The 18,668-nt window shown below is 46.3% G+C and overlaps 1 protein-coding gene across 8 annotated transcripts in view; it reads right to left on the reverse strand.

Annotated features, from left to right (window-relative positions):
• Positions 1-18,668, reverse strand: part of NTRK3 (neurotrophic receptor tyrosine kinase 3) — a 419,093-nt gene that overhangs the window by 240,478 nt on the left and 159,947 nt on the right. The gene's annotated exons all lie outside the window — the stretch shown is intronic.

Consider the following 18,668-nt stretch of genomic DNA (forward strand, 5'->3'; position numbering starts at 1 on the left):
CCCTGCCTTACACCCCTCCCAAGCTCGAGACTTACTCAGAGTGGCTGCCAGAGTCTCCACCGTGGTCCCACGTAACCTCACTGACTTCATCTTCCGCATCCCTCCCAAGCCCTCCCTCCCCACCAGCCACATTGTCCTCCCTGTTTTTTGAACATGCTGTTCTTTGCACTGGAATTTTCCTCTGAACTATGCATTTCTGCCAGAAATACTCTTCCCTAGTTATCTACAGGGCTCCCAACTTCACCTCTGTTGGATTTACTCAAATGACTCAAATTATATTCTTTCAATCAGGATTTCTTTCTATAAACATCTTATCAAAAACTATAGACTCCCCCCAAACATTCTGGCCCCCTTCCCAACTTTATTTTTTTTTCTTAAGTACTTACCACCATATGACATTTTATGTATTTTGCTTGTTTATTGGGTGGTCCATTTCCCCCTCCTCTAAAGTGAGATCCCCAAAGGGCAGGTATTTTTTGGTTCTATTTTGGTCACTGCTATATTCTCAACATTGAAAACAGTTTTTGATATATAATAGGTGCTTAATACATTTCTGTTGAATGAATGAAGTAAGGCACAGTAGAATCCAATGCTGATTTTATATAAAGCAACTCACAGATAGGAATTATCTCAGGGTAGTGGGAAAGCACAGAATTGCTACTCTTTTCTTGTGCTTCTCAATATTTCCAAAACCGCTCCAAAACTATGTATTACTTTAGCCTTCAAACAACAACAACAAAAAAAAAGCCACGGCGCCGGTTTTCCATAGGTATAACCAGCTGACCTCATCACTCAGCAGGAAAGTATTGACTCCCCTCCCCACAATAGACTTGACACTTTCAAGAAGGCAAATCAGGGTCTGGATCATTTTGGAGCTCACAATAGAGAAATAAAGTTATGCCCATTTTTAAACTGAAATATGTGGTTCTTCCCAGGTGGCTCAGTGGTAAAGAATCTGCCTGCCAATGCAGGAGATGTGGGTTCGATCCCTGGGTCGAGAAGATTCCCCGAAGAAGGAAATGGCAACCCACTCCAGTATTCCTGCCTGGGAAATCCCATGGACAGAGGAGGCTGGCAGGCTACCGTCAATGGGTCACAAAGAGTCGGACACAAGTGAGCAGCTAACACGCCACTAGGCGACCCCAGTGGGAAATTCCTAATGCAAATCCAGCCATGGTCATTTTCCCTCCAGCAAAGACATGGCAGTCAACCCTCTCCAGCCCTTCTCAGGTGTATAACACCAAACGGATAAATAAATCCACAAACCAGTCTGCTGTGAACATTCAGGACTCAGCCTTGCATTATCTTCCCACCCACTCCTCCTCCTCTCTCACCCCCATCATCCCCATAGCCACTACCACCCACAGTCCCTGGCAGCAGAGGCTGCAAAGTCTCCTTCCTCACCACTGTCCCCTCCTATCTCTCCCTCTCAGGTGGCCGGCTAGTAGCCTCCAGTCCTAAATGATGGGGGAAAGCACGGTTTCCTGGATGACTCGAATACATCCCTCCCCTCACAGCCCTTCTCAGCTTCTGGTGCACAACGGTGCTCAAGGCATCTGACCAAGATTCTCACCTTAAAAAAAAAGCAGCCCAACACCCATCACAAGAGAGCTGCTGATGTCTAAATTCAGTGCCCATGCCTCCTCTGTGATCTGTGACCCAGAGAAAAGCCAGAGGCACAATCTTTGCTGTGACATCTGCCATAGCTCTGAAAGGGGAACAGAGGTAAATTGAGAACTGGCTTTACTACCTGCAGACTATCCTGATCAAAACAAGAGGCCAGCATGAGTGCATGCTCAGTCATGTCTGACTTTTTGTGACCCCACGGACTGGAGCCTGCCAGGCTCCTCCATCCATGGGACTCTCCAGGCAAGAATACTGGAGTGGGTTGCCACGCCTCCTCCAAGGGATCTTCCTGGCCCAGGGATCAAACCAGAGTTTCCGGCATTGCAGGCAGATTCTTTACTGCTGAGCCACTGGGGAAACCCGAAAGGAGGCCAGACTTCTTGCTAAACAGATGCCTAGAAAGGAACTTTGGAAAGACCAGCCTGCCTGATGGGAATTGGAGCAGATTCATAGTGTCTTAAAGTTTGGGGAGGAATTAGCAGCAATGGCCAATGTATGCCACCACATATGTCAACACAGATGAATTGGTAGTAGATAACCAAAGCCCTGTGTTAAGAAACATTCAGTATCTGAGTTCAAACCTAATAGTGCTGTGATCAATTAGTGATGTCTGCCATGGGCCCAAGGATGGGGAGATCACACAATTCTGACTTGTAGTTGTGGACTGGAGGGAAGGGGTAAGTGGACCTTGGGCAAGACTCTCAGATTCTTTTTATCTCCATGGCTCTTCTGCCAGAGGAGTGTCTCCCAAATTGTGAGCAATTCCTAGTGTGCTAAAACCCCATCCTGTTCTGCCCTACTCAAAAGAGCATCTCAGAATGCAAGTTAGTAAAAGCACCATGAATCTGGCCTAATTTATATCATTCTATTTTATTTTGATGTAGATCATTTTTTAAAAGTCTTTATCAAATTTGTTACAATATTGCTTCTATTTTATGTTTTAGTTGGTCAGCCATGGGGCATGTTGGATCTTAGCTCTCTGACCAGAGATCAAACCTGCTCTCCTTGCACTGGAAGGTAACGTCTTAACCACTGGACCACCAGAGAAGTCTCCTGCCCTCATTGATTGAACAAAGTAAATCATCTGCAAAAGTCTATATTTTAATACTGCTAACAAGTTATATGCATACCATTTCACAGTGGATCATGCATCACAATTAGGCCAGTGGGAACCACAGATCTAAGACATCCTTGTGTCTTATCAAGATGCAGCAATTCAAGGCATGGTCTCCTAAGCATCTCACATCCTCGTTGCCTGCAGTCCTGACCAGCCTCAAGCTCCTCAACAGACAGACAATCTCACCCAGGCAATCAGGACAGACAGGTCAGATGAAACCCAACCACCAACGTTGCGGTGTTAACCTCTAAGGCCTGGACAGCTCTGATCACTGAGCTTCGAGGGGGAAATCTGGTCTTGTCCTGCTCCAGCATCTGGTGGGTGCCAGCATTCCTTGGCCCGTGACCACATCTCTCCAACCTTCAAGGCCAGCACCTTCAAATCTCTCTCTGCTCCATCCTATCTTCTCCTCTGTGTAGAGTCTCTGTCTGCCTCTCTTCCATTTCTTTTCCAACTTTATTTATTTTTGGCTGCTCTGGGTCTTTGTTGTTGCTTGTGGGCTTTCTCTAGTTGCGGCTAGTGGGGGCTACTCTCCAGTTGCTGTGCCTGGGTTTCTCATCGCTGTGGCTTCCCTTGTTGTGGAGTACCGGCTCTAGACCATGCAGGCTAGAGGTGGTGCATGGGCTTAGTTGCCCCACAGCACATGGAATCTACCCAGACCAGGGATCGAACCCATGTCCCCTGCATGGGCAGGTGGATTCTTAACCACTGGTCCAACAGGGAAGGCCTCTCTGCCTCTCTTTTAAAAGGATACATATGACTGCATTTAGGACCTTCTTCTGTAATCCAAGTTAATTTCCTCATCTCAAAATCCTTAATTTACTCACATCTGCAAAGACCCTTTTTCCTTAGAAAAGTAACATTTACAGGTTTCAGAGGCAAAGACCTGATATTTGTGTCTGTGTGTATGGGAGAGGAGGTGTCATTATTCTACCTACCACAGAAGGTAAAGCCAAATGTCACTCTACTTCAATGTAAACATAATTTTTTTTCCCTTGATAAAGAATCTCAAACAGATGGGAGAGCATTTCCTAGCAAGAGGAATCTCATTCTGTATCACAAAGTCAAACATCTATTGTCCTGGAGAAAGTCAGTTCTCCAGGGAATTAGAAACAAAGAAGGAAGAAAGGGAGGATATCACCAGCAGACAGGCAGCATGACGGGGAGCAGGAAAGGGAAGGCTCACTTTAGTGTCTCTAAGACACTTTAGTGTCTCTAAGAAGAGACACTTAGAGAGGACCTACTATGCGCCGGGCAGCCTGCTGGGTGTTCTATCTGCACTTACTCCTCTTCTCATCCTGGAGTAGGCATCTGTTTCTCTACTTCACAGATGAGGAAACTCAGTTCTGCAAAGGCAAATGGCTTGCCCATATCTCACGGCTCATAAATAGCTGAGTCAGGATGTAAACAGGCTCTGTCTGCATCTAAAGGTCACTACTAGGGGCTCAGTGGTAAAGAATCTGCCTGCCAATGCAGGAGACACAGGTCAAGAAAGACCCCGTATGCCACGAAGCCACTAAGCCGGTGCGCCATAACTACCGAAGCTCACTTGTCCTAGAGCCATGCACTGCAACGAAAGAGGAGAGAACTGAAATGGGAAGTCCACACACTACAACTAGAGAGTAGACCCTAATAGACTCAACTAGAGAAAGTCCGCATAGCAATGAAGACCCAGTGCAGCCAAAAATAAAAACAGATAATTAATACAAAAAAAAATACTGTATCCATTAAATGCCATAGTTATTCATTAAAAAAAAAAAAAGTCACAATAGGGACTTCCCTGCTGGCCCCATGGTTAAGAATTCGCCTTGCAATACAGGCGAGGTGGATTTGAATTCTGGTCGGGGAACTAAGATTCCACATGCTGTGGAGCAACTAAGAAGCCCACGTGTGGGAACTACTGAAGCCCAGATGCTCTGGAGCCATACCGAAAGATCCCGCATGATGCAATGAAGACCCAATGCAGCCAAATAAATTAATAATGTTAAATAAATAAATATATTAAAAAGTCACCACAGTAAGTCTGTCTCAGGTGGTGCACGTGATTATCATAAGGACCATCATGTAATTCGATCCGGAGTCAGTGCTGTGACCATGACCGTGACCATGCAGGCATCACCCCCAAGGGCGCCCTGGACCAGAAGGCGGGACTGCTGCTGCTGACTCAGTAAGGTTCCCTTTAACCCTCTCTGGGTTGCAGTGTCTCTCTTATAAAGGTAACATGAGCTCCCTGCTAGCTAGTGTAACAGGCTACCATTCACTGCCTGCCCTGCCAGCATCCCATCTCCACAGGAAACTGAGGACGGGGGAGGGCAGACAACCCAGGCAAGGTCACCATGCTGGTGGAACCAGGATAGCACAGAGCCCTCCCCAGCTCCAAATCCCTGACATGAGGAGAGGATGGGTTTTTGTTGCTCTGCAGAGACACCATGTGAGTCCCTGGAAACTCCCTGGAAAAGGCCAGCAAAGTGGGCTCTTTTGCTGCAGGCTTCAGAAGAAAGTGAGCTGTGGAAGGGGTCTTGGGAGAGGAAAAAAAAGATATCTTCCAGCAGCATCCCCAAAGCAGATCCCAGTCAGCCTCCAGAAAATGATGGGAGGAGGAATGAGATTACAGCCCTAAAAGACCACACCTTTCAGGGAAGAAGGCTGATGACATGAAATGTGAGCCACCCACCCCTACTCCAGGGTTGGGCAGGGCACAGAGTAGGAAATCAGCCCCTGGGGGGCCATCTGCTGCCCCCCACCTCTCCCGCAGCTGTTCCCTGACTGAGCAATGCCCCGGTGCCCTGCAGATGTGGAAGCGCCTCCCTAAACACTTGATTTACTCCCAGGTGACAACTTAGACAGTGGGAAGATTACAGGTCAGTGTTTTCTATCATTATGAATTATTATTACTGCTTAGATTAAATCTGTCTAAGTCCATCATAACAGAATGAGACTGATTGGCCCAATTCTCCAGAGAATTATTACTGGAAATTTTAATGGCTAAATGAAGGTAAACGTCTCATAGATCTCGCTTAGACAAGAATGGCTCCCTAACTCCCATTACCTGAGGGTTGTGGACACACCCCAAATTGATAGCACTCTGAGCTGGTGTTACCAGTTCCTGGCCCCCAAGGGTCCAGACTCTACTTCCACTGACATTAAAGCACTGCAAGAAGAAAGGATGGAAGCATCTCATTTTCTCTTGTTGTTGTTGTTGTCCAGTCGCTAAATCGTCTTTGACTCTTCACAGCCCCATGGGCTGCAGCATACCAGGCTTCCCTATCCCTGGGCTTCACTTTCTCCTGGAGTTTCCTCAAACTCATGTCCATTGAATCAGTGATGCCATCCAATCATCTCATCCTCTGTCACCCCCTTCTCCTCCTACACTCAGTCTTTCCCAGCATCGGAGTCTTTTCACTTTCTTTAGGGGATTGACTATCTTCATGCCAATCATCACATTCTAGAATTTAATAATCTCCCCCAGAATATTCTCTGGCTGGGAAGCCACATAAATAAAGAGCTGCTGTTTGGAGTACTGTCTCAACAGAATGTGTCTTGCCACATTCCCTTCTTATTGAAACAGAGCTGAGAGTTGTACAAATCCTATCTTGTAAATACTCATCCCATTTCAGACTTGTCTGCTGTCTTACCCAATTAACTGTAGATTAACGTCAAATTTTCAAAGTTAAACTTCAAAAAATATAATAAATTGGCTAGGACAAGAGACCCATTGGAATCCAAATACATGGGTGTTTCACTCTTTGCAGGTCTAGAAGGCTTGCAGAGCATGTATAGAGCTAAAGTCTGGCTCCAGTGATTTTTGGTGCCCTTGAAGGTTGGAAGTGAAGGTGACTTCTCCAAATTCTACTCCAAAGGAGGATCTGAATCTCCAAGCCAATTCCCCTACCTTTTTCTTTATTTAACTTATTATTGTGAAATGATGATGGACTCATGAAAAGCTGCAAAAATATAGTACAGAAGAGGTCCCCAATATTGATCACCCAGCTTCCCCCAATGGTGACATCTCACACAACCAGAATGCATTATCAAAACCAGGAAATTGATCTGCATGATCTTACTCATATTTCACCAGAAAGCCTGATCCCTTTTTCAGTGTCCTTTGTCCATTTTTAGCTGCCCAGCACTTATTCCTTCATAGAAACTTGATTTCTTATTGGGACAACATCTTTCTTCCATTGTGTATAGTATAAGTAGGAGGATAATTTTAGATGGTGACCTTCTGAAAATAAACCAGGGTGACCTTTTTCCTTGTCCTAGAATAAACAAAGGAATCATAGGACATTCTGTTCCACTACAAGATGTTAACTATGCTGCCAGTTTACTACGTACATTATTCAGCAAGAGTCTATTCCATCCCATTTCCAAACATGGTCAGCATCCCCCTCAGTCCTGTTACAATCTGAGTCATCAACATCTTTCCATCAGTTACCTTTAGCCTGGTTAGCCAGAATCAGTTTCTGACTACTTGTATATAAGAATTCAAACTGAACCAACCATGATGACTATTATCTGGGAATGACTTGACTGGGGTTGTGTCCATTCAGGAAGATCCCAGTGTTCCTTGACATAGACCAAAGGACCAATGCTGCTAGGTCCCACCTTACATCCTTGACCCACTTGAGTTCACTAGAATTTATGCAAACAGTCTCCAAAGCTCTCAAGAGTCTGTGTCTTTCTTCTTTGACTGAGGACTTCATGCAGCACCATGATGTATGCTTGGCCCCAAGTAGGTACAACTCAGTGAACACCTCTGGGGACAAGCACAGCTAATGAAGAGAGGACCAGGATCAGTGAGTAGATGCCCCAGTGCTTTGATCTTCAAGGGAGCAATTTTGAGGTATGTCCCTTCATCTCAAGATTCTCAGATGGTTCCCAGCAGGGTTAAGTTTCAGGTGCCCAGGGCAAGAAGTGCGTATTGTCACCTTTCTCATCATCTCTTAGCATTCTGCCCTCTGCCTCCTGGAATCACCTCCCAAATAAATAACCCATACAATAAGTCCTTGTCTCAGAGTCAGCTTCTGGGTAAACCTGAACTCAAGACTAAAAAAAAACCAGAACAGACTTTAACAGCCTACCCAAAAGAAGAAAGAGAATTTAACAGTGCATTTTGGCTTTTTTGGTTGAAGGCTATGTTTGAGCACCTGAAACATAGCTAGTGCCACAAGTCAAATTGTGAAATGTGTTTTGAACACATTATGTTAAATAAAATATAGTGTTAATATTACTTTCATCTGTTTGAGTTTACCTTGATTAATATGTCTACTAGAACATTTAACAATACATACATGGCTCAAATATATTTCTACCAGACAGCGCTGGTGGAAGGAATATGACAGGTAACAGTTGGGATGTTATTGCTCCTATCACTGATGCTGTTAGCGTGATAAAATGAACAGACCAGAGGACTCTGAAGAGTGCCACAATTATTTATATGTCCAGCTGAGGAACTCTTAGGGTAACAGTAACTCACGGACAAAAATTACCTTCACTCAGTGCAAGAACAGGGGTAGGAAGAACTACCTCATATGCTGATAGCAGCCTTGTTGCTTTATCAGACTCTTCTGTAAAGTATTTTAGCAATATGTTTACCATTCCCCTGTATTAACAGTAATTACACCATCAGGAATCTAAGCCAGAGGACTCACCCCAACTAAGGAAAATGATATGCACAAAGATGTTCATTTCATTGTTGTTTATCACCTAAGTGACCAATAAAAGGCAAGTGAATAAATTGTTAAAAGACAGATGTATGTAAATTATAGAGCAGAAAATCCTTAAAACTGAATAATGATCAGGAAATGATACGGAGACTATTCTCATACCTTGCTAGATGAAAGTGAAGATATAAAATTGCATCCACAGCATAAATAAATATGTAAAAAAGACTAGAAGGAAATGGACTGGGATGTAAACCCATGTGGTTATTTTAGGATGTTACGACAAGGGTGATTTAATGTTTTTCTCTATTTCCCAAATTCACTTTACTGGCATTCTCTACTTTAATGAAGAACAAAGAAAATGACCATCTTCTTTAACATGTGGGCTGCTAAAAGCATGTACCTATTTACAAAGGATGTATCATCCTACAGGATCCTTCTATTTTGCCAGGTTTCTGTTATAAAATCTCTCTTATCCTTTGACAAAAAGAAAGAAAGGTAAATTTAGTTCCAGCTGCTTCTGAAACAAGCAGGCTAACAGGAGATGGGTATTTTAACGTGGCCAGTGGAGCACAGGAAGAACAACTAGGTTTATAAAGAGCAAGTCACGTCTGACTGGCAGCAGTGTGTTTCCTGACTGACCAAAACAAGCAGATGGCCCAGGAGACTGGGGCTGAGACGAGAGAGTGGGACTTCAGAGAAGCTCCTGACATGGCCTCTACCCAAATCTCCCTTGAAAAATTAATCCAAATTGGCCAGACCACGCATGCTGTCAGCTCCCAACATTCACAAGGATTAATTTACAGGGGCTTATCTCTCAAGCCATTCATGGAGCTTCAGCAAGTCTCGAACATGAGCCATGAAGGTGCTTGGCTGAGGATAACAGAGACCTGGGGAATATGGAAATGATCGCTGGGAGACAGTAAACAACACAACTCATGATAAAATGCAGTTTCTTTTCTTGAACGAAGGGCCCAGTTAGCACACAAGCTATGGAGAGGTTGGAGTGAGGCCTAGAGAATGTGTTAACATCTTTATGAACAATCTGGAAAAAGATGTCAACAGAACATTCATTAACAAGGAATAAGTCAACAAGGACCAGAAGGCTAGAGGGATAACAGGAAAGAATGACTAGGAGAAAAATCAGGAGAAAAGAACACAGTGAGATGGAGAATGAATGACAGGTCTGGTCTAGGGTAAAATGAACGAGGCATTCATCTCAGGCACAAAATTTCAGGAGGTCCCAAAGGCTCAGTAAGGAAGAGAAATAGTAGTGTGATGTAATAGTCTTTAAAAAAAATAAGTTAATGCAAAAAATTCATTGATTTTTTTCTTAAACCTTGGTTATTGGGAGTTTTGTCAGCCTCTAAAATTGTGTGCCCAAATCCTCATTCACCTAACTTTAATCCTGAAAGACACTCTGGAGAGGAAAGGGGTCTGTATGAATGACGAGGTGTCAGAGCAAAGGCCTGGAGACACAGGATGGAAAGAGGAGAGCATGTATTCTTCTTTTAATTGAAGCATAACTGCTTTACAACGTTGTGGCAGTTTCTGCTAGACAACAAAGTGAATCATATATATATATACACATACACTCCCTCTTGGACCTCCCTCCCACCCCACTCCCATCCAACTCGGTCATCACAGAGCTCTGAGCTGAGCTCCTTGTGCTCAGGTCCCCACTAGCTGTCTTTTATAAACACGACAATGCATACATGCCAATCCCAATCTCCCAGTTCATCACACACACACCCCTCCCCCTGTGTCCACATGTCTGCTCTCTGCATCTGCACCTCTCTATTCCTGCCTTGCAGATATGTTCATCTGTACTATTTTTCTAGATTCTACACATACACATTAATACATGAGATTTGTTTTTCTCTTTCTGACTTACTTCACATTGGCAGACTCTAGGTCCATCCACATCACTAAAAATGACCCAATGTCATTCCTTTTTATGGTTTATGACCCAGAAATACCCCTCCTGAGCATATACCCTGAGAAAACCATAATTCCAAAAGACACATGTATCCCAGTGTTCACTGCAGCACTATCTACAATAGCCAGGACATGGAGGCAACCTAGATGTCCACTGACAGATGAATGAGTCAGGAAGATGTGGGACACGTATACAGTGGAATAACACTCAGCATGTGCTGAGTGGGGTAAGCCCTGGACCTTTCAGAATAGGGGTCAAGGACCATCGAGGAAACTGCGAGACGCTCCAGGGGGGTGACCAGTGGAAACACATTGGGCAGCTTGTTGGCCGAAGGATGCAAGCAACTTGGAGAGAGTTCACAGAGCCAGGGAAAGCAGTCAAAATGTGAAGCATGACTGAATTTGGAAGTGGAAGGGAAAACGTGACCCAGCTGATAAAAAGGGGGGAAAAGACAATCTGGAGAAAACACATGCAAGAGACAAGGAGTCCTGGCTGCAGGAGCTGCTAAAAGCTGACACAGTCCATAACCACAGGAGCTGGGTGAGGGCGAATAGTCTGAAGAACAGGAATTCAAAATCAAGGTCCTTAATTTTACTGATTGACCCATCCCATAGTCGCCCAAGTACTTCCTGAAATTTGTAAAGATTTATGAAACAAGGAGACCTGGATGTAAGCTCATAGAAGTACAGCGGAAGTACTCACAGAAGAAATAAGCTTACTTACTACTTACTTACTTACTCTATGAGAAGTAAGCTCATAGAAGTAATGCTGCAGCAGAAGGAATATAGCATCAGGAGTCAAGAGATTGGGTTCTAGCCTTGTTCTGTCCCAACCAACACTGTTCTCCAAGAATTCACTTGACTTCTCCCCTAATGTCCAATTCTGCAGCAGAAAGAGGGCGGAGGAGGGGATAGTTAGTGGGAACCTACTGTTCAGCTCGGTGCTCTGTGGTGACCTAGAGGGGTAGGGGAGGGTGAGAGGGAGGGGGTAGATGTATATTTACAGCTGGTTCACTTCGTTGCAGAGCAGAAACTAACACAACATTGTAAAGCAACTATACTCCAATAATAATAACTAAAAACAGAACAATCTTTGTCTCCCTATTGCAGCCTGAGACACTGTCTTCATAACATTTGGTCACTTGTTCCTTCCTTCACAGTCTTTCACCAGGATGAAGATTACAGCTGCCAACTTCCCACTCTCGCATCAGCACCATGTTTTGACTTTGGGTGAGTTGCCCTTGACAGTCTCTTGCTGTTGCCACTTGCCAGCTATCAACACAGTCAAAGCTATGGTCTTTCCGGTAGTCATGTACAGATGTGAAAGTTTGACCATAAACAAGGCTAAGCATCAAAGAACTGATGCTTTCGAATTGTGGTGCTGGAGAAGACTCTTGAGAGTCCCTTGGATAGCAAGGAGATCAAACTAGTCAATCCTAAATGAAATCAACCCTGAATATTCACTGGAAGGACCGATGCTGAAGCTGAAGCTCCAGTACTTTGGCCACTTAATGCAAAGAGCTGACTCATTGGAAAAGACCCTGATGCTGGGAAAGATTGAGGGCAGGAGGAGAAGGGGACAACAGAGGATGAGATGATTGGATGGTATCACTGACTCAATGGACACAAGTTTGAGCAAACTCTGGGAGATGGTAAAGGACCAAGAAGCCTGGCGTCCTGCAGTCCATGGGGTCATAAAGAGTTGGACATGACTCAGTGACTGAGCAACAACAATTGCTTCTGTCTTATGTTTTGGTTTTTTGGCCTCAAGACATGTGGGATCTTAACTCCCTGACCAGGGATCGAACTTGCACCCCCTGCAATGGAAGGCAAAGTCTTCCACTGGACTGCCAGAGAAGTCCCCCCCTCTATGTGTTGAACACAATGTGTCCATAACCTTACTCTACTTCAGCAGGTTGGGCTACTGCTTAGCCTGGGAGGACTCTGCTAGTTCCCACTTAACTCAATGGAAAGCCTGAAATTCTCCAGTCTTGGCACTCTGGATGGACTGATGTCTCAATAGACATTAGCCAAGAGAAGGCTGTGCAAGGGCTCTGATGACTAAGAGTCATTCATCTTCCCAAATGACTGGGAAGGATCATCATACGTAATTGCAACTGAGCTACACTCAGGGAGGGAAAGCACTCCAGTGAGGCAATGGACATGATGGTTATCTCACCACCACCACCACCCCCACCCCAAGTGTATGCTGGCCATTGCCAAATCCAGACGACTGCCAGCGCTCTCTTGGGTACTAGCGAGTGTTGGCCTGACCACCCATGCTTAATGTCTCAGAAACGTCCACCCAGAATGAGGGAACCATTGAAAGAGGGGAGACTAAGCTACTGCTGTCTTGAGGTCAGAGGGCTGAGTGTGGGAGAGACCTTAGTGATGAGGTAGCCCCACAAGTTGGCTCCATTTGAGTCATGAAAATGGGGATCAGAGGGCAGTGACCACTCAGGCCACACAGCCAGTCAGTATCGGAGGCCGGGGGAGGACTCCACCTCCCTAAACTGGTCTGATACTCTTCCACCAGCCCTGACACACCTCTGCATCCCTGGGTCTGAATTTATCTTTCTATCAAATGAGAGCAGGGCTGTATCTTTGCCCTGTGCTTCATACAGAGGTTAAAGAAAGATAACTCCATTAAGTACTTTGTTGTTGTTATTTAGTCAATAAGTCGTGTCCAATGCTTTGTGACCCCATGGACTGCAACATGCCAGGCTTCTCAGTCCTTTGCCATCTCCCAGAGTTTGCTCAAACTCATGTCCATTGAGTCGGTGATGCCATCCAATCATCTCATCTTCTGTCATCCACTTCTCCTCTGCCTTCAATATTTCCCAGCATCAGGGTCTTTTCTAATGAGTTGGCTCTTCCCATCAGGTGGCCAAAGTACTGGAGCTTCAGCTTCAGCAACAGTCCTTCCAGTGAATATTCAGGGTTGATTTCCTTTAGGATTGACTAGTTTGAGCTCCTTGCTGTCCAAGGGACTCTCAAGAGTCTTCTCTAGCCCCGTAGTTTGAAAGCATCAATTCTTCAGCACTCAGCCTTCTTTATGGTCCAACTCTCACATCTGTACATGACTACCAGAAAGTACCTTAAGTTCATCCAAAGAAATCAACTTCATGAGTGAAAATACACAGAGAGAGAGGCTCTGCCTTCCTCCCACCTGGGAGAGCCCTAAAAGCATGCCAGGGGCCACCTTCTGCACACGGACCACGTGGCTGTCACTGCACCAAGGGCTTTGCACATGGAATCCCAGGTAATGCTCTCAAAATGCAATCAAGTCGGCACTATTCATTCACGTTACAAACGAGGAGGACTGAGGTTAGAGAGTCTAAGTGACTCACCTGAGCCACAGAGCAAGTGTCAAGTCTGGGACTCCATGTTCAGTCTTATTTTTTTTTAAGGATTTTTTTTTTTTATGTGGACCATTTTTTTAAAGTCTCAAATTTGTTACAATATTGTTTCTGTTTTACGTTTTGGTTTTTTGGCCATGAGGCATAAGGGATCTTAGCTTCTCCACCAGGGATCAAACCCACACCCCCCACACTGGAAAGCAAAGTCTCAACCACTGGACTACCAGTGAAGTTCCCAGGTTCAGTCTCAGCCCAAAGCTCGTGTAGCTGTTTGCTACAGCTTCCATCTCAACCCTCAGCCTTTGTTGGGGTGTGTACATGCATACGATAAAGGATGCTGCTGTTAAGATGACAGATGCTAAATACTTCATTTGAGTGCATCCCAGCTTCCACATCAGCTTAAGCTCACAGACAAGCCATGTCCCTCAGAGCATTTGAAATGCCTCCATGGTGGGCTTCCAGGGCGGCTCAGACAGTAAAGAATCCGCCTGCAATGCAGGAGACCCGGGTTCCATCCCTGGGCCAGGATGATCCCCTGGAGAAGGCAATGGCTACCTACTCTAGTATTCTTGCCTGGAGAATTCCATGGACAGGGGAGCCTGGCGGACTATAGTCCATGGGGTCGCAAAGAGTTGGACAGAACTCATGACTAACACTCACTCGGGGGACCCATAACAGGACTGGTGCCACTGATCACAGAAGAGGGTCAGCTTGGCTTCTGCCAAGCCTCTCACACCTGATGCTTCCTGGACAAAGCCAGGCTGGAAACACGCACAGAGGGGACTGAGGGGAGCTGAGGCCTGGCCTGTGTCTTTCTTACTCTCATTCATATAAATGCAGCCTTTGCCCCTTTGTCATTGTCGCCCCAGGGAAAATGGATTAAATTCTGAATGAACCAGATGAAATGGTGTAATATATAAGCATCGTGAAAAGAAGAAAGCAAGAAAGAAAAATAACCTTTGCAGAGTAATGGAAAAGCTAAAGACATGAGCCTATTGAATAACACAGAAAGATGTTTAAGACACATTGTTAAGTGAAAAAAATAGGTCAAAACAACTGTATGGATTGCTCAAGACTAGTTTCATTTAAAGTGTCCGTTGCTCAGTCGTGTCTGACTCTTTGTGACCCCAAGGACTGTAGCCTGCCAGGCTACTCTGTCCTTGAAATTCTCCAGGCAAGAATACTGGAGTGCCATTTCCTTCTCCAGGGTATCTTCCCAACTCAGGGATCAAACCCACTGCAGGCAGATTCTTTACCATCTGAGCCGCCAGGGAACTGCATTTTCATTTAAACATACGTGTAAAACATAAATGTGAATATAGATATAAGGTATATAGGTTACATAGATTGAGGTGTATCTCTGTGTGTGCTTAAGTGTGTGGACTTTCCCAGTGGCTCAGCAATAAAGAATCCACCTGGAATTCAGGAGATACAGAGGCTCATGTTCGATCCCTGGGTCAGGAAGATCCCCTGGAGGAGGAAGTGGCAGCCCACTCCAGTATTCTTGCCTGGGAAATCCCACGGATGGAGGAGCCTGGCAAACTACAGTCCATGGGGTCTCAAAGAGTCGGACTAAACCACCAACACCGCCTCCACCACCAGTAGGGGCTGGCCCGAGGGGCTAACCATCATGGCAGCTGGAGAAAACAAGAGCACCCCACTGGCAGAAAGCCAATGAGTGGGTGCCCACCCCCTGAGAGAGGGGCTGAGAGACCAGGTACACTCTGCTTGCTAAAGACAAAGAAGGACAAGTGTTAAGACAAGTCTTACCCAAGTCTGCGGTCCCCAGGGCCTAGACCTGTGACCCGCAGAGAGGGCCCTCCGGGAGTCCTGCAGCATGAGCGATGTCCCCCAGTACACTCCTGCCATTCCGAGAAGGCAACCGAGGAAGCAGGAGCCACACCCCTGCCTGCCAAGAGTTCAGAGACTACCCCAGGGTGCTGGGGACACAGCACAACAGAAAGTTCATTGCCCATCTCCCTCAACCTCTGACCTCTCATGATTCAGACCCACTGATCTTAAAGGAACAGCCAATTTAGGCAACAGACACTCCTCTCAACTCCCGTCTCCCAAGGAATTCCCATCCTCCTTACTCCATGCTCCCTTTAATCTACCCTGACCCCCACCCCAATCCACCGATGAATCACAGGATGTTACAATGACATGGGACCTTGGAAGCCACTGAATTCAAACCCTGCCTATTAAGGAAGAGAAAAGTGAAGTTCATAAGATCCCCAAAGATGATTAGAGTACAGGCAGAGCTAGAACCCAGATCTTTAAACTATCCCATGACATCTCCCAAAGTAAAAATTGCAGGGTTCAGAAAACAGACTTGGGTATCCATTATGGAAACTAGAGCCTTGTTAAGCCAACTGTGGCTGGCAGAACACCAGGAGCAGCCTCCTCTGGCAACCGGTGAGAAATTTAGAATCTCAGACCCTGCCCCAGGCCTGCTGAGTCAGAGCCTGCATGTTACCAAGATCCTCTCCTGCTGCCATGCGCAGTAAAGTTGGAGACTCTCTGAACGAGAGAGGTTGCCGTCTGATCTACAGTCAGGCAAGAAAGAGTCTCTCTCTCCCTTTCTGTGTCCATCCTGCTCCATACTTTTCCCCAGCCCACGAGAGAGCCTAAAAATTGACGGCGATAAAAACCAAAACAGCACTTCCCGGATGATTCAGCGGGTAAGAATCTGCCTTCCAATGCAGGGGACACAGGTTCGATCCCTGGTCCAGGAAGATCCCACATGCTGCTGCACAAATAAGCCCATGTGCCACAACTACAGAAGCCCTCGAACCCTAGAGCCCACGCTCGGCCTCAAGATAAACCACCGCAATAAGAAGCCAGTGCACCGCAACTAGAGAGTAGCCCTTGCTCGCCACAACTAGAGAAAGCCCATGAGCAGCGGCAAAGACTCACACAGCTAAAAATGAATGAATAAATAAATAAACATTTTTTAAAAAAGCAAAACAACAACAAGGCTCCCATGTCTAGTCAGTGGATGTTTCTGCTGTTATCCACAGGGAGCCTCTGCGGGGCACTTAAGTCTCTCCGTTAAGTAAACAGCACAGTCAACCGTGCATGTAAGAACAGGTGGCAGACAGCCCTAAGGAAGCACAGGAGGGCTGGGTCATTAAACACTGCAGGTAACAGGTGTGGCGGCCGGTCCCCACGCAGAGTGGGTGAGAGCCAGGGCACTCCATCACCTCTCTGAAGGAGGGAGGGAGGAGCCGAAAGGAAAGAGAGGAAGCCCAGTCCCACCCGCATCTCTTGGTCCTTCATCCTTGTTAGTTGCTCAGCTGTGTCCAACTCTTTGTGACCCCATGGACTATAGCCCGCCAGTCTCCTTTGTCCATAGAATTCTCCAGGCAGGAATACTGGAGTGGGTTGCCATTTCCTTCTCCAGGGGATCTTCCCGATCCAGGGATTGAACCCAGGTCTCACGCACTGCAGGCAGCTTCTTTACTGTCTGAGCTACCAGAGAAGCCCTTCATCCTTAAGCCAGCTGATATATGACATGAAACAAGCCACTCATCCTTCCTGAAGCTCATGTAAGGAATGGGGGACAAGAATTTGTGTCACAAGTTCACAGTGAAAAATGAGAACATATAAAGTGCCAAGCACCATGCCTGACACAATAGTTGGGACCCAATAAACAAGCTGGTGGTAGAGAACTCACCTGCCAACGCAGGGGACATAAGAGATGCAGGTTCGATCCTTGGGTCAGGAAGATCCCCTGGAGGAGGGCATGGCCACCCACTCCAGTATTCTTGCCTGGAGAATCCTATGGACAGAGGCTTCCCCAATGGCTCAGCAGGCAAAGAATCTGCCTGCAAAGCAGGAGACACAGGAGACCTGGGTTCGATCCTTGGGTCAGGAAGATCCCCTGGAGCAGGAAATGGCAACCCACTCCCATATACTTGCCTGGAAAATTCCACGGACAGAGGAGCCTGGTGGGCTACAATCGATGGAGTCACAAAGAATCAGACACGCCTGAGTGAGTGAGCAGGCACACACTGTCTGACTCTAAGGGGTAAGGGGCACCAAGTGTGTGGCTAGGAGGCTGGGAAGAAGTCTCAGTGATGCTGACAGAAGAAGGAGCCATACTACTGGTCCAATTCCACGGGTGAGGAGGAGGAGGGGGGAAAAGGCGGTGGGAAAAGGAAGAGACATCAAGGGCGAGAGAGGACCCAGTAAACACAGGGAAAGGCAGGTTCATCTAGCATCTTCTTGACCATGAAACGCCCATGAGGTGGAAGGAGGAAAGTCAGGCAGGGAAAGACCTTTTAGCTGGAAAATATTTAGCTGGAAAACGTCTCTATCTTACAGGCAATCATCAGGCACCACAAGAAAATATTGGGGTCACACAGCCCATCACAGTAGCCACAACACTGGGCACTGGCGGTCAGGGGAGCAGGTCTAGTTCAGGTCTCAGGGGGCACGGCACAAGTGGCCAGGGGACATCCACATGGCCGTGTGCCTGGGCGGTCTGCCGCATCCGTGATGCTCTGTGAGCTAGCCAGCGCGGCCCATCTCCTGGGAGAGGAGCTGTTGCTGTTCAGTTATTCAGGTGTGTCTGACTCTCTGTGACCCCATGGACGGCAGCACTCCTGGCTTCCCTGTCCTTCACTATCTCCTGGAGTTTGGTGACTCATTGGAAAAGACCCTGACGCTGTGAAAGATTGAAGGCAAAAGGAGAAGGGGTCGGCAGAGGATGAGATGGTTAGACAGCATCACCGACTCAATGGACATGAATCTGAGGAAACTCCAGGAGAGGAGAGTCTTCATCAAATACTCTTTGAATAACTACTCAAGATGCTACAGAAGGAAGGGGCATGATGCCGTGACGGCTGGTCACCGGCCACAGGAAGGCACAGTTAGAGACTTTGGGAAGGTCATGTACACATTACTATATTTAAAACGGATACCAACAAGGACCTATCGTATAGCACAGGGAACTCTGTTCAA

Source organism: Cervus elaphus, chromosome 13 (assembly GCF_910594005.1).
Source record: "Cervus elaphus chromosome 13, mCerEla1.1, whole genome shotgun sequence".
NCBI lineage: Eukaryota > Metazoa > Chordata > Mammalia > Artiodactyla > Cervidae > Cervus > Cervus elaphus.